Here is a 15,748-nt window from a genome sequence, read left to right as displayed (position 1 = left end):
GCATGCTGGTTTAGATACATAAATTATAATTACTGTGTAGCACGTCTCCTTTTCAAACACTTTACAACAGCAAACAATTACCACAGTACCTCATGAAGAAGAATATGTACCCCTCAATTGTATAGATAGGAAAACTAAGGCAGGCAGGTGCCTGTTAAATGGTAGTTATTGTTACAGCCAGAATTAAAACCCAAGGGTTCCTAACACCCAGTTTTGCATGCACATAACTAAATCCATATCTCTTCCTACTCATGGAAGAAAATAAGCTGAAAGAGGAGGTGAGTTGTCAAGTAAAAAGTTGTCCAGATTAGACCCCTGGAAGTATGAATAGAGCCTAATAATTCGCAGCTCCCTTATTGGTTCTTTACCCATACCGTACACACTCCTCAGACAAACAGATATTACTCACTGTGTCATGAAGCCCATATTCTCGTAATAGTCTTGAATGCTATTCTACTAATGTAAGTTAATCATCAACAAAGACTGAACCATCTTCAAAGTCCCAGCAAAATATAATTGTACAGCAAAGATTAGTGGTTTCTGCTTTACCTGTCAGGCTATAAAAGCTGGGCATCTTTGGAGTCCAAGCCCTCTCCAGTCTCCCAGCAGAACTCATACAGATTAGGAGACCCTTCACATCATGGATGTTAACATGAAAGAACTACAGAAGGCTAGAGCCACTTTCTCTCTCTTTTCTGCATCAAGGGTGTTAAACACCAGGTATAAATGTGGAGACGTACTCTGAGCCCTGCTGGACTTTACACTTGTGCTAGTAATCTGGAAAGCAGTAAAGGTTTTTCAGCTAATTACACTTCTCGTGTGGCTGCATTTTCCATGGCTTACATATCAGCATTTAAGGTGTTTCTAATCAGCCTCCGTCTCCGTTCCTACTGGAACGATGTTGGGCTCTGTTCCTGTTAGAGTCCCCTTCCTTTACTGCTGATGTATAGCTCCGAATGGCTAACTGGGTGATAAATGTTTGTATTTTGTATCCCAGAAGGAATTGCTTACAGCAGTGGTCCTCAAACTAGTCCAGTGTTTGGTTGAGAAGAGCCATGGTCTGTGCCTTGGATGACTGCACTCTTACTGCATTCAGTTCCAGAGCCACAGGGGTTAATGTATTGAGCCTGGATCCATCTCAGCCATCATTTACCAAAATTGCTTTTGACCGGATGCAGAATCCCTAAGATAGCTCTGATGGACAGAAGGCCACTCCCAGCTAAATTCTCCTGCTAACATCTAGCAGAAACAGGATATTGGACTGAAAGCTCAAAAAAGAGCTCAAGGCCAGATTTGCAGCATATGGAGTTCACTAATTATATCTGCGAAGATGAAACTGCAGATCTTCAACGCAGATGTGAAGAGTGAGCTCTTGTATGGCTATAAGACCTGGCATACTAAATCTTCAAATCACAAGTCACAGACGTTCATAAACAGGTGCCTGAGGTACATCCTTCAAATCAAATGGTAAGACTTTGTCACAAATGAGGAGCTTTGGAACAGAGTAGAACAAGAACCACTTGCTGTTCAAATCAAGAGAAGAAAGTGGGGATGGTGAGGCCACCCTCTCAGGAAATCATCATCCACCACCAAGTCTGCGAAGCTCTCAAATGCAATCTGCAAGGAAAAAGCAAAAGAGGAAGACCTTACATAACCTGGAGATCTACTGAGACTGAAGAACAACTGGGGTACACCTGGAGTCAGCTAAAAGTTTTGTACCACAACAGAGTGGACGAGACTTGTAGATGACCTACGCTCCAGTCAGAGTACGAGAGTTTAAGTGAAGTGAATGTTCAGACAGACACCTAGTAAGATTTTTTAAAAGCACTTGAGCAGGCATATTCCGGAGTGAAATCAATGGGAGTTGGGCACCTAACCTCCTCGGGTACTTCTGACATCCCACTAGGTACTTTAAGCATCTTCAGGCATAATCTGGAGTATTGCATTCAATTCTGGATCCCTCATTACAAAAAAGGATGTGGATGCACTGGAGAGCATCCAGCAGAGGGTGACAAAAATGCATAGGGGGCTGGAGCACATGACATGAGGAGAAGCTGAGGGATTTGGGCTTATTTAGTCTTCAGAACAGAAGAGTGAGGGGGAATTTGGTAGCAGCATTCAACTACCTGAAGCAGGGTTCCAGAGAGGATGGAGGGAGGTAGTTCTCAGTGGTGACAGATGACAGAATGAAGAGCCATGGTCTCCAGTTGCAGTCGGGGAAGTCTCAGTTGGGTAACAGGAAAAACTATTTCACTAGGAAAGTGGTGAAGCTCTGGTACAGGTTACCTACCAAGATGGTAGAATCTCCTTCCCTAGATGTTTTTAAGTCCCAGCTTGACAAAGCCCTGGTTGGGATGCTTTAGTTGGGATTGGTCCTGCTTTCAGCTAGGGGCTGGACTCGATGACCTCCTGAGTTCTCTTCAAACCTTGTGATTCTAAGGACCTTTGAAAATCTGGCCTTCAATGTTTAAAGAGAGGTGGATGGCTCTCAGCAGGGACCACACTAATTCTGGGACCTCAGGAAAGGCAACTCTCCATCCCACACTGCAAGGACTGACTTGGTTGGAGCCTGAGTAGCCTATTTAAATATTGTTGTAAACTTACTCACCAGGCCAATAAAGACATAATATGTTTATAAAAATTGCAGTGTACAGCTGTCCCTTACAATGAGAATATACTGTTCAAACCACTGTATAAATATCCTGGAAATTCCTCCAGCCCACCATGTCCTGAGCAGGGGTGTAGAAAGGGGAAGCCAGGTGAAAGCATGTGGTAGGCTCTGCTGTGGGACAGCATTGAAGAGCCTTGCAGTTCACACAAGCCTTCCATAGACAGCAGAAAATGAGGTGCAGGCTGGGGCCGGAGGCAGGTTATATAATTACATCAAGCAAAGATGTTCTCTAGTGCTGTGCGTCCTGTGCTCCTGGACAGAGATTTAGCCTGAATTCCCTACAACTGTGTTTTTGTGCTGGTGATTTCACAGAGCCTGTCCTGCATCTGCTGGAGAGCAATTAAAGAGCAGCTTTGTTAGGTGTTCATGAAGAGAGCAACTTCCGTAGGGAGTGGTTTTTGGCAAGACAGGAGAAAATGCAACACCAGAGAGAAACAGTTTAACAAATGTGTTACCCATGCTGAAGGCTAAGATTTGGTCATAGAGTTCACAGCCTCTGTGACTTCCGGATACTTTGGCGGCATTTTCACTGTAGTCCCAGAGTGGCAGGTGTGTCAATTGGCGGGGACTCCACTGAGCCACCACCCTGAGCGATGGGTCCGAGGCAAGTGGGAGTTCTGTCTGTCTAAAACAAAACCCTGTCTGGGCTCTGCCCAGACCACTTCAAACTGAGACAGATGAAGTATCAGGATAATGGGAATATTTTAGTAAGTTTTTCCATAATTTCAAGCTGATAAAATGGTTTCTGACCTCTGAGGAGCCTGAGCATGAACTGGATCGCCGACTTAAAAGGCAGCTACAGCTGTTTAGTGGGAGAAATGTCTCTGGAACAACAGACTTTACAGCTGGGCAGCGGTGAGCATAGATGTGTCATGCCAGAGCATCACTGAGCTAAATTTAGCAGCTGTTTGCTCAACACTCAAGTTTTAACACCCAGAAACTGACACAGAATGTGGACAGTAGTAACAGACATCATCTTGTTTCTTTACTGGTTACAACTTAAGAGAAAAGACAGCACACATGCAAAGGGATTATATTTATATGAACAATATAAATATTTAATAAGAGAAGAAGTGAACGTCTTGGAAGTAGACAGCATATTGTGGAGGAGCCCTCAGGACTGGAATCCTGGTGCTGGAGAGAGCTGTGCCGGTCCTGGAGGGTCCCTCTTCATTCGGCTGCTCTTTGTTACTGCAGTATCTGCTACAATGTAACTGTTTTAGCAAATGGCATCAGGGATAACTGTCCATTATCTGTTTTCATTCTCAGCTGTTGCCAAGGTCACTCTCACAGAAACACCTATTGGCTCTTTATCAACAACTGAACCAGCCACAGGGGAAGTAAGAAAGAAAGAACAGAGAACAGGTTTATGAAGAATGTGACCTGGAAACTGGAGTTGGTCTTGTGTTGTCTTTCGTAAGTGTGGTTTTAGTCTTTCCGAGGCCTGAAGAATCTGCTCCTCTCGCTGCCCGCCTAGCTCTGAGCAGAGGATGCACTGACACAGATTAAAGACTCAGGGGGTCTGTGAGAGGTGACAGACTGACGACTCTGTAAATCATAGGCCTCTCATTAGCCACAGAGTGACCATAGTGCAGTGCACAGAAATGGCCACAGCAGTGCAAATTTCACCCACTTCCAGTGTACCTCACTGTCCTCAAGAGCAGGCCCATCTACGGTCATGGGAAATCTGTCCTCTGTACCCATTCAGTCCTTGGCACCTCGGCCTAAAATGCCAGTCTTACCATGACTTGTGGATATTTGTTCACTAGAAGCTAAACCAGTGCGATTTGTTCACACAGGCCAAAGAGCCGTGAGACAATAGTGACCTGTGGTTACCGCCACCTGTGGCTAGAGAGGCTCTACAGCCCATTAGCAACAGCTTGTTTCACAGAGTGCACAAAAGTATAGCTTTGGCTCTTTTAGTAGCGAAGCCTCAGAATGCCCCTGTGCTGGGTTCCAATCCCATCTCAGACTGGACTATGGCAGGTCATTGTTTTACTGGTGTCTGCTGGTGCATTTCCTGAGGCATATGGTGACCTCTAGTGGCAAGGTGTGCAACATACAATGAATTCCTCTCATTTGCTGCTCAGTGATCCTCTTTGAGAAAGGCAAGAGGAAATTCTGATGTGTAGTATCACTGTGTTTGCTGTTCTCAGGTTTTAGAAAGGTAAAAATCACACCTTCAATGCTTTTTTTTTGTGCCAGGGTAGCCCCAACCGTAGGATCTCCAGCTGGGTGGCTGGGGGACTCCACCAGCTGCCAGCTGGATGCTGGCTGGGGTGCAGAGCCCCACTGCCAGCCCAAGCTGCACGAAACCCACCCAGGTAGTGCGCGCGCCCATGTGTGCACATGTGTAGGGTGGGGGTAGAGCTGAGGGGAGAGGGGAGATGTGGAGCCAGCTGTGTACTGGCTCCTCTTTTTTTTTTTTTTTTACAAAAAAAAGCACTGCGTACCTTTAGTCTGAATTCTGACTGTAAGATTTAGCCATCCAAACTTGCCACCCTGCTCTTGGTACCAACCAATATTTGATGCTTCAGAGGAACAGAAACCTCCATAATGCCTCTTGCAAGTTTTGTACAATGGTACTGTGTGTGCAGAGGAGTAGTGGTGTGTGAATTCCTTCCTGACCCCTGCAGCATGAGTGGAGTGTGAATTCCTTCCTGACCCCTGCAGCATGAGTGGTGTGTGAATTCCTTCCTGACCCCTGCAGCATGAGTGGAGTGTGAATTCCTTCCTGACCCCTGCAGCATGAAATTTGTTTATCCCTAATGTGCACATTATAAGAGTTATTATTTGTCATAAAGTCATCTGAGCTATTTTAAACCTGCAGTCATGAAATACACTTGAACCTCTGTATTCTGGCTGTCCCTGGCCCAGGAACACCCATGGTACAGACCCTGGCAAAGGGTGGAGGAAGTGGCTCCCTGCACTGCCACTCTCTCTCCTCCCCAGCTGAGGGGACAGCAGCACAGTGACATGCTTCTCCTGAACCTTTTCCCCACTGCTCCCATCATGTTGGAGGGCAGTGCCTAGGAGTGGTAGGGGGCATAGAGCCGCATGTGCCCCCAGTACTGGGGCACCAGGTAAGCGCTACACCCCATCCCCCTCACACCAGACCCTGCAGTGCTCCCTCTGACCTGGGAAATTCATTAATCGGGAATACCCTGTTTTCCGGGGTTACCAGACTAAGGAGCAACGAAGGGTCCTGTGGCACCTTATAGACTAACAGAAAAGTTCAGAGCATGAGCTTTCGTGAGTTAACTCACTTCTTCAGACTAAGGAGGTTCAAGTGTAGATTTGTGTGCACTTCACTTCGAACAGATAACTTTTCCTTTTAAAATTTACTGATTTTAGTCACCCAACCCTTGTCCTTGCTGGTGTATCAGCCACCGGCTGTGTTAGACTTGAATTCTTATTGAAGGGCTTTTGTGTTATTAATATTCTTGGGGTACGATAGCACCTGCTAAGAACCAAACTGATCTGAACTGGAGAGTTAAAGGGAAATGCAAATACTGAGCAAAACAGAACAAGCTATTTCTTATTCTCTTGCACCCAGTATATTGAAATTGCATTTAGCTGTGTGATTAAATTGCACTTTATGCTAAAGATGATGCATACACGTGTGCAAAGCCCAAGTAAATGGGTCTTCTTTAGTAGGAGTTTGTGAGAGCTGATAAACCATTCTTTAACAAAAGAGAAGGCAGCATGGCACTTCTGCAACCATTGTTCTAACCTCCAGACTGCAACAGCAACCTCAGTCCCTCTCTACAGCATTTGTTAAGGGTTTTAGACACTGAATCCGCATATGTATAAACTCAAAAATTTCTTGGCCTTTTCTTTTCCAGCCTTGCACAGCTCCACCTCTGTCCCACCACACAGAGCTTCTGTGGGAAACTTGCACAAACCGGAATACTCTTGAGAATAAGAGTTGTACTGCTTTTGTGGAGGGACATATAGAGAGGCTCCTTAATCCCCTTCTCCATTTTTGCTTTCTGCACTGGCACAGGTCAGGAGAGATGACAGATGAGTGTGGCAGCAGAGATCCCACAGTGAAGAGAACTGTTTGAAAACAATAGACAAACAGACCAATTCTAGCCAATTGGTTTGAAAACTGATCATGTCCCAATGAATTTTACTTGGTGGTCATACCAGGAAAACCCTGTTCAGAGTTAGCAGTCACTTAATGTCATTGGCTATTGAATGGGCCCATCTGTACCGATTTCATTCAAAGCAATTTGGTGCTAAAATCTTTCCCCATAATCTGGATTTTCTGTTATGCAAATTGACAATAATTGTAAGGAACCATATCTTCAGTTTCCAAAACTAGTATACTAGAGCACGTCATCACATGGATAAACAGCCTTAACTCTGAGCTGATCAACTAGAGATAGGCACAAGGAACAGGCATTGGCTCACATCTGGTTTATCCCTCTGGCAATGTGGGGTTGACTTCTGCAGCTTGTTTTATTTATACCTTTAACTAATCCAGTTTTAACAAAATGTATAGATGACAGACCTGATCCAAAACCAACTGAAGTCTGTGGGATCTAGGTCACGCCCACTACGTATACTTAGCTCTACCTGTGTATCTTAAGTTTTTATACCGCTTCCTATGACCAGCATAGCCAAGCCTCTTATAGTGTGATAAATTGACAGTATGCACCTTGTGTATGAATAATGCTCACACCTGAAGGGACTTAACGTATTAAGATCCAGATTCTGTCACTCAAATTAGTATTGCCTTACTATGAAATCTACCCGCCGATAAAATATTACTTAGTGGGAATGGCAGAGTGTAGCCATAAATAGTGGAACATCTGCAGCCTACACTCAGACAGATGGCTACACCTGCAATCACAATGATTCTGAATAAACAATGTTGTGTTGCAGGTCTTGTGTGTCACCCCAAAAACATCACATGCTTCTTCTATTCAGATGTCCAGCAACACAGCCTGGTGCATTCAGGGGGAAGCAGCAGGCTTTACTCTGAATTTTATATTACAACCTTTCTCTTGTTTCAGTCTATCTTTAACATTTCCTGAGAGAGAGGATATGTGACAGTGACATATGTGGAGAGCGGGGAAACCACATAATACTGGCAAAGTTGCAGACTCTAGTAGATGGCACATTGCTCTGTCTTTCAACGATAGTTGTTCAGGCTATCATGAAACACATGCATTCTGTAGCTGCAGTGTATAAATGTTCAGGGCAAAGCAACAGATGAGCTTAGAGAAGACGCCGTTCCCCGCCCTAGATATTATTCTTAAATCATTTATGTAATCTTCAAGGAAGACACATAATACAGTAAATGTCGCAAAATTACTAGAGCCCCATCAGGAAGTCCAGACTTCCATAGACAGGCAGATTGAGGTAATGACACATGCTCACTGTATAATAAGATACATGCATGCGTATATAGAGTAAGAGTCAGAGACTGACTACAAATTTACACTAACAGAGCACATGCCTCTATAATTATGTTTATGTAAGAAAATAGAAGGTCACAAATGTGTCTAGATGATCTTTCCTGTAAGGCTACTGGCTACAAGTCTGTCTTCAAGGTATGGCAGCAGCATTCTGGTTCCAAGCTCTACTGCAGCATTTCATGAAAACCCCTGCACCCTATATATGGCATTCATCATACACAGCTATTTGCATTAAAATACCTTGTCCAAACAGACAATGCTACAGAAGTATCTTTAGAAGAGAATGAAGGGCACCACAGTGCTGCATCCTCATTTTCTTCATGGCCTGCCTGTTGGAAAATGCAGCCTGTGTCCCTGCAGATAGGCCCCAGAGAGATGAAATACATTTTTCGTACACGGGGTACATTTTTATTGGATTCCCACCATGTTTTGACACTGTTTGGTTGCAGAGCTTTTTGGAATTACTTTCCTCCTTGCCCAATAAGAAAATGCACCACCGCAGCCATTTGCCAGGTGCCTTATTGATAACACACTTCCCAAGAACACTCAATATTTTCCAACGCCAAGGCAGAGCTGGTTAGCATTAACCCACTCAACAGAAGCCCTAGAGGAAGAGCCATGACGATTTAACATCAGATGCACAGCATTAAATCTGGTGAAGTGTCTGGAAACAAACAACCCCAATTTGAAAATCCTTAAACTGAACTATCTCCCAGCAAAGGGGCTGCAACTAGGAATCTGGGGAGTGCTGCTGTACCCCTGGCTTGGAGTGGTTTCCGTCATACCCAGGGTTTACAGTTTGGTTCAGTGGTGCTCAGTGCCCCCTCGGTTATTCCAGCGCCCTTGTCTCCAGGAATCCAACACCACTGAGTTATAGATCCATTTCACTTTAGCCTTTAATATTAAATTATTTTTCTATTCTTAACTTTCCAAGGCAGTTTGTGTGTGTCATTGGGAGAAGAATGACTTTACACTGCATAGCTGATCACATTGCATTTGTAATCGCTGGTGCTTCTGTAATAGTTATCAAACTTGTAGCTAAGTCAACGAGCCTGACAGTTGCATAGGTAAACACTGATCATGACAAATACATTACCAAAATACTCTTTAGTCTGTTATCGACCATAATTCTGTTTTATCAAGTTAGATAAACCATTTTAACATAATCATGATCATGTAAAATATAAACATGTGGCTAATTAAATTTGGTTTATTTTTGTCCTTTTAAAGTAAAATAGAATTTTGCACAGATTTTTGTCTCAGATTCTGCCACTTTCACCTAGCTCAGTTGCATATAATTTTTCTTGAATTTGAAATAAATACTTTATTCATTAAACAAGAATTTAGATCATAAATTCTAATTTCAAATTATCATAACATGCTGCTACAGGCATTTGTCTGCAACGTTAATAATTACTAGACAAATGCCTGGGATCAGACAGCGGGCATGTAGCAGCAGAAAAGCAGACTGAGGCATACATATAATGAATCAAAGCAAACTTTCACAAAATTCAAGACTTTTTTTCTCAAAGCCAGGACAGATGTGCCTGTTCTCCAAACACTTCCAAGAGGGCTGAGAGCCACAGAAAGTGTTTTTTAAAAATATCACTAAAAGTAAACAAACAAAATGTATTACATAAACTTTAGGTCATCATCGCTTTCTCCAAGTTCATAGCCTAGTTGCAAGCATCAGCAAAATAGTAAAAGTTAATGAAACTCTGGTATCTGCATAGAGCATAAGAAGCACTTTCATATAAAAGAGTTTGTCTGGCTCACGTAGTATAAACTTTATGTCTCTAGGTTAAAAGAAAATGAAAAAGTACCTGCCTTACAGATGAAGCTGAGGTGCTTTTCCCCTGCGATTATCCAAGACTGAGTAACCCTAACCCCACATTTGCTTCAGAGACTCTGAAACAGCCTGTGGGCAACTCAGCATCTTGGTGAGGTTTTTGTACACCAATCTCCCTCACATGGTCTGATTTCCAGATAATCTGCTGCCAAAGAGCTCTTTAAGAATTTTTGCGTCACTTTTAGTCAAATAAACTTTATGTTTCACCAGGGCTGCAGCTCAATTTTTCTCCTAGAGGTGGGTGGCTACACTTGTACGTTCTGATCAGCTCGGGAGAGCAGGATCCAGCTAGAACAGGCAGGATGAAGGTGAGGGAAAGCTCACTGTTATGGCATAATTCTCATGTGTCTGATTCCGGCTATAAATAGGGGGATGGTGCCGACAAGAGGACAACCAACAGGGTTAAAGATCAGTGAGTTAGAAGTGTGCAGGTGGATCTAAACTATGGGAAGGTATGAAGGGCGGGGAGCCGCATGGAGAAAGGGAGGTTCTCAGTCCTTGTCAGTACCGATCACTTACATTATTTTAATGCGGAAATAGGCTTGTTGTAAAATGTGAGGCACAAGTGCCTTGAAAAGAGTTTTTTGCTACTTTAATCAAGACTTCCTCAGTCCCTCCCCACACTCAAAAAATAACAACAAAAAACCCCACAACAAATTATTTTTCTTCAAGGTGCTTCAGTCCAGAGAAATTACTTGAACAGTTTCAAACTTTACTATTTGTTTATAAAGGGTAGAAAAGCCTAAATCAGTGAGCTAATGCCCTGGTCTGCATGCAGATTTGACAGAGAAAGGGGAAAATCATACAGGGAAAAAGCCAAACAAATGTTTGGAAGGCACAACAAAACAACTGGCATAAGGGGCAGGCAGTGTGCGCTGTTCTCTTTGGACTAGTTCAGGAATAACAGAAACTCTGAGAACAAACAAGTCTATTGGGCTATAATTATAGCTTCCCTTTCTTGAATGCTGATCCCCCCACCCATTTCTTCACCCGAGCATTGGCTATTGGAGCCATCTCAAGGACAGTGGTGGTAATGCAGCAGTATTAATTAATAAGATATGTACCTGAACCATGGGAGGTAATTCTTTGTGAACATGGTGTAAGAAAGCCACCTGTGAGTTTTTAAACTTGCCGCCATCTAATTTCTCTGCAGTTTTCTTGTTCTTTTGTTATCAGCTAGGGTGAATAGCAGTGTGTAACTGGTTTCCTTTTTTACATCACTTTCTCATATCCCCCCTCATTCTTCTTTCCAGATTGTCCTAGAAGCTATCTGGAGAAAGAGAGAATAGCAGGTTAGAGCCCTTCTATCGCTCTACCTTTTTCTTTCTGCTCCCAGCACTTCAGGTCATTCCCAAGAGTTTGAGAGGCTGGAGGTTCATCGGGTCTCACTTGCTGCACATTTCTTGAGCTCTGAACAAAGTCTGTGTATGTACATGGGATCGTTTTGCAGACTTAAATCTGGTATTTGGGGGGATGGTTTTGTTCATGAAAAGGATCCATTCCTTCACTCTCAACCAGAATTCACAGGTTGCTAATACCAGAATCCTGAAAAGGATTTTACAGGAACTCTGACTCTGTGACAGAATATAGGATCTTTCATCAGAATGTTTGGAGTTTTTCCCCTCTGGTTTCTAGAAATATGTAGGAATCTGCATAGAATCATAGAACACTAGAACTGAAAAGGGCCTCAAGAGGTCAAATCCAGTCCCCTGGCCTCACATCAGGACCAAGCATTGTCTAGACCATTCCTGACAAGATATCTGCTCTTAAATCTCTGGTGATGGAAATTCTACAACCTCCCTGGGCAATTTATTCCAGTGTTTAACCACACTGACAACTGGGGAGTTATTCATAATGTCCAACCTAAACCTCCCTTGCTGCAGTTTAAGTCCATTGCTTCTTGTCTCATCCTCAGCGGCCAAGGAGAACAATTTTTCTCCCTCCTCCTTGTAACCTTCTTTTAGATACTTAAAAACACTCTCATGTCCCCTCTAAATCTTCTCTTTTCTAAACTAAACAAGCCCAGTTTTTTTCAGTCTTCCCTCATAGCTCATGTTCTCTAGACCTTTAATCATTCTTGTTGCTCTTCTCTAGACTTTCTCCAATTTCTCCACATCTTTCTTGAAATGTGGTGTCCAGAACTGGGCACAGTACTCCAGTTGAGGCCTAATCAGCACTGAGTAGAGCGGAAGACTGACTTCCGGTGTCTTATTCATGACACTCCTATTAATGCATCCCAGAATCTTGTGTGCTTTTTTTGCAACAGCGTCACACTGTTAACTCATGATTAGCTTGTGGTCCACTATGCCCACTAGATCGCTTTCTGTACTCCATCCGAGACAGTCACTTTCCATTCTGTATGTATGAAGCGGATTGTTCCTGCCTAAGTGGAGTACTTTGCATTTGTCCTTATTAAACTTCCTAGTTACGTCAGACCATTTCTCCAGACATGATGTGTCATTTTAAAAAATTATCATCTCTTGCACTGTCACCACTCTGCTTAGAGAAGGCTTTGTCCATACTAGTGAACAAAGCTTACCTCGGTCTACAATAGTAGTTAAACTGTGTTCAGAGGCACAGACTTCTGATGTTCAGCGTGAGCAACTAGTAATATGTAGACAAAGCTTTAAGGTAAACAGAGAGTAAGACCACATAAGCCTATGTCTGCACTAGAAGCATATTTCTATAGCAGTTAGTTTTGGAAGAGACATTCCGACCAATGTCTATCGACAGATTGTGCTTACACAAAAAAGTAGATCGATCCTTTGATCCTCTCTGTTGACAAACCTTGCCCCCCAGAGCATCTACACAGCTTTTTTGTCAACAGTTTCTGTTGTCAAAGCACATTTTGTGAGTAGCTGCTCCGCGAGCTTTGTCTATAAAACTCTCTAGTGTAGACCTAGCCAAAGCGTTCTAGCAATTACTTATCTTGGCTTTTTTTGTTCATTTACAGGTTTTCCATTTAATGACTTTGCAATATATCTATATATTTTATTTGTTTTGCAAAAAAACCCTGCAGCATTTTCTGGATACTGCGTAAATAATTGCATCACAAAAACTGACTATTCATGGGCTTTTCTATATCACTCATCCCTATATTAGTATCTAACCACATCACTTGTATTAGTTAATTTATTTTCACAACACCCTGGCTGTGGTCACACTACCCCTCCCTTTTGGAAGGGGCATGTTATTAATAAGGCAGTTCAGAAGATGCTAATGAGGTGCTGATATGAATATGCAGCACCTCATTAGCATAATAGCAGCCACACGCAATTCGAAAGTTCCATTTTCGGAACACACGCCACCCATGTAGATGAGGGCCTTTTGAAAGGCCCACCTGACTTTGAAAGTCCCTTCTTCCTAAAAGCCAAATAGGAAAAAGGGGCTTTCTAAGTCAGGTGGTACTTTCAAAAGGCCCCAGTCTACATGGGCAGTGTGTGTCCCGAAAGAGGCACTTTCGACTCGCACACGGCCGCCATTATGCTAATGAGGTACTGCATATTCATGTCAATGCCTCATTAGCATCTTCTGAACTGCCTTATTAACATGCCCCTTTCAAAAGGGAGGGGTAGTGTGGCCATAGCCAATGTGAAGTGAAAGGATGATATTATTCCTATTTTACAAAAGAGCAGCTGAGCTACAAAAAGATTGAAAAGTCAAGAGGCTCAGTTAATATTGGGTGCCCGATTTCGGATGCCATGGGTATGATTTTTCAGAGTACTAAGCATTGTGTTCACAGCATAGCTCCCATTGATTTCAGCTGCAGCTATGAGGTTATCTGAGGCTGGGTTTACCCACATGGCTGATGCTGGGGCATTTGATGCGCTGAATGAGATACACCACATGTGGAGACACGCATGGATAGGCCCTGGGGATCTTAAAAAGGGTGTTGTGAAGCATATTGATTGTTGTAACATTGGAGAGACGGCTGTGAGTTTTGCATTTGTTGATACTCTGTCAGTAACTGTGCTCTGTGCAAATATGATGGGTCTGCCCGGCTTTGCTTTTCTGTCATCTGGGATGTGTGTGAAGGGTCCTTGGGGCAACTTGAATTCTGCATGTACACAAGAGTTCAGTGCAGTTTAACTAATTTATTTTAAATTCACATATTTAATTAATCCAGATTACATTTTTTAGTGTTCCTGTGTAGACAAACCCTTGGTTTTACCACCTACTATTCAGTCTCCTGGTCTTTCCTCTGCTGTCCAGTCCATGTTGACCTGTCAGCAGCTGGGTCAGGCAGCTGCCTCCTGCAAATTGCCTAAATACTGCAAAGGCAACACTGGAAATCCCTAACCATTAGTGTCATGACTAGCTCTGCCCCAAATAGTCCAAGCTCACTTTCTGTGGCAGAAGCTGGAGGCACCAATGTTTCAGAGATCAGAAACCTACAAAATCCTGATGTAGTGTTTCTAAATTTAAGTGAGGGTCCCAAGAAAACAAAAAAATTGAAACTCGGAGATTCTGCACAGAAAGAAAGATGTGAATTTGATTGTTCTTCCCACATTTCTTAACCTGGCTGTATTGGTGTATGGGCCCCTCTACTTAGAATCACTTGAACTGTGCTGTTGCTAAGGGGTTACCTGATTCCAATCACTTACAAGCTGTAGCCAGATTTAAGGCTCCCACATTTTCCTGTTTTGTGTAACTTTCAGCTCTGAGACCAAGTAACATTGAACAAATCTCATGCTGTCTATGAGAATATTGGCTGTTTGTAAACTGTTAGTTTGCACTCCCATGTAAGACACATGGAGACTGCCTCTCACTTACTCAACTGCCTTTTCTTGTAACTTTCCCCATTATTCTTTCTGACCCTATGAGAGAACTTAAAAAGTCAGGGCTTGCTCCTTCCTGGTGGTGCAAACCTGAGCACAGTGTAGACTGCCGAAAAATCTAGGCTTTGCTGTGGAACGCAGGCTGGTTTCCTGCCAGTGCCATCAGCAACCGGCTCTCATCTATAAAGGAGCAGCTTGTATTTCTGTATGGCACTAGCCAATCAGCTCCTACCACTCAGCTGTCTCCTAAGGGCACCAAACTAGCACTCTAAAATGTGGATAGTAAGAAGTAATATACAGTGCTGCACGCTTTACAGGTTTTGCATGGCTCATTTACCACAACATGAAGGCGGCTTGCGGAAAGCAACTGACCAAGGCCTCTGGCCTTCACAATCCAGAGAACCATTGCAGGCAGACTGGGCTGCTCAGTGTCTTACTTGGGCGTCCATCAAATATAGGTATTGTCAAGCCCACAAAGATGTTTTATTTGGGGCCCAGAAGATTAATTATTCATGCAGATGATCAGAACTCCTTAGAGCTGCAAAATGGGGCTACTGCGGCCTCCTGGGAAAAGGTTCTTCCCAGAGGCCATTGCTGCAATGCTGCTTAAGGGGAGGAAAAAAAAAAGAGAGAGAGAGACAGGTCAGATAGATTTACCTTCAGCTCATTCTCTGTGCTGTTGAAAAGAGCCATTTAAAGACAGGCATTTCTGTAAAAAGGAATCAGGGGAAAGCTGCTGCTTGAAGGCACTCTGAGAAGGGGAAGCTTTGCGAGCAAAGGTGCAGTGGCTAGCCACATGTAAGAATGTCCTAATAGCACGGGTATTGGGAGGGTCAGACTCCTCCTGCTCCTTTTGAGAACCGGATGTCTGGTTGGGAGCTCTGCAAGTATTCTCCTGTAGCAGAGGCTTTCCCCTAGAGGAGTGGGGATGTCATCTGCCCTTCGACCCAAATACAGCCAACACCTGAACTTGTAACTGATCTTAGGAGAAAGTTACAGGCCCACAGCCTTGAGTTTAGAACAC

At 43.4% G+C, this 15,748-nt stretch overlaps 1 protein-coding gene across 2 annotated transcripts in view; it reads left to right on the top strand.

Moving 5' to 3' along the window:
* Positions 1 to 15,748, top strand: part of NSRP1 (nuclear speckle splicing regulatory protein 1) — a 146,607-nt gene that overhangs the window by 89,674 nt on the left and 41,185 nt on the right. The window lies entirely within an intron of this gene.

This window comes from Carettochelys insculpta, chromosome 19 (genome assembly GCF_033958435.1).
Source record: "Carettochelys insculpta isolate YL-2023 chromosome 19, ASM3395843v1, whole genome shotgun sequence".
Classification (NCBI taxonomy): Eukaryota; Metazoa; Chordata; order Testudines; family Carettochelyidae; genus Carettochelys; species Carettochelys insculpta.
Note: the sequence above shows the minus strand (reverse complement) of the source record. Positions and strands in the feature narration are given on the sequence as shown.